The sequence below is a fragment of the Bison bison genome, unplaced genomic scaffold (genome assembly GCF_000754665.1).
Source record: "Bison bison bison isolate TAMUID 2011002044 unplaced genomic scaffold, Bison_UMD1.0 scf7180017864039, whole genome shotgun sequence".
Lineage (NCBI taxonomy): Eukaryota > Metazoa > Chordata > Mammalia > Artiodactyla > Bovidae > Bison > Bison bison.
In genome coordinates this window covers 1,613,372-1,614,646 of record NW_011494611.1, presented here as the reverse complement: position 1 = coordinate 1,614,646, position 1,275 = coordinate 1,613,372, and the positions used below count along the sequence as shown (strand labels likewise).

General features: G+C 41.6%; 1 non-coding gene across 1 annotated transcript; it reads right to left on the bottom strand.

Moving 5' to 3' along the window:
• Positions 1 to 269: 269 nt before the first annotated feature.
• TRNAC-ACA lies at positions 270 to 341 on the bottom strand. Its single transcript has one exon. It is a non-coding gene; the product is annotated as a tRNA-Cys (tRNA).
• Between the last annotated feature and the right edge of the window lie 934 nt (positions 342 to 1,275).

Genomic DNA, 1,275 nt, shown 5'->3' with positions numbered 1-1,275 from the left:
TGTAGACAGATTCTTTACTGCTGAGGCACCAGGGAAACCCATAAATATATATATATATATATGTACACATGCATACAGATATATATATGTGTGTGTGTGTGTGTGTGTGGGTGTGTGTGTATATATATGTATGAAAGTGAAAGTGAAGTCGCTTAGTCATGTCCGACTCTTTGTGACCCCATGGACTGTAGCCTATCAGGCTTCTCCATCCATGGGATTCTCCAGGCAGGAATACTGGAGTGGGTTGACATTTCCTTCTCCAGGAGATCTTCCCAACCCAGGGATTGAACCTGGGTCTCCTGCATTGTAGGCAGACACTTTACCGTCTGAGCCACCAGGGAAGTCCATATATATGTGTATATATATATACATATACATTTATATATATATATAGCAATATTATTAAGCCATAAATAAGAAAAATAATGCCATTTTCAGCAACATGGATGGATCGAGAGGTTGTCATACTGAATGAAGTAAGTCAGATGAAGAAAGACAAATATGATATCTTTTACATGTGGAATATAAAAAAGAAAATGGTACAAATGAGCTTATTTCCAAAACAGAAATAGAGTTGCAGATGTAGAAAATAAACTTACGGTTGCCCAGAGGGAAGGGTGGGTGGAGAGGTGCACTGGGAGATTGGGACCGAGATGCACATGTAAATAACTAATAAGGCTTACTGTGCAGCGCAGGGACGTGTACTCTATATTCTCTTACGGGAGCACGACACTGATATCGCTTTCACGCAGACTCTAAAATACAGTGCAAATCAGCATGTCTATGAAACAAGAACAGACTCCCAGACACAGAGAACAGACTTGTGGTTGCCCAGGGGGAGGGGGAAGGGAGAGGGAAGAAACGGGAGTGTAGGATTAGCAGAGGCAAACTAGTCCATGTAGACTGGATAAACAGCAAGGTCCTACTGCATATCACAGCACTGCAATGACACTATTCTTGCATAAAATGAACAAGAAAATTGCTGTTTACCTGAAGTTCAAATTTACCTGGGTGTTCTGTATTTTATCTTGCAAATCTGAGGAGGAAGGGAGGAAAGAAGGAAGGGAGGAAGAGGAAGGAAGAGGAAGGCTGGGAGGGAGCCTGATATCAATCAGGCTACCTCAGGATTCTGCCATTAGAGCTTTGGCTCATCTGACTTCAGATTTACCAAGAAAACATCTGTCTATAATTTGACATTTCACGAGGAACTAGCCACTGGGAAAGAATAAATTGGTCAGGCTGTCTGGAATTTCTCACTGCTAACTGACAACTTGA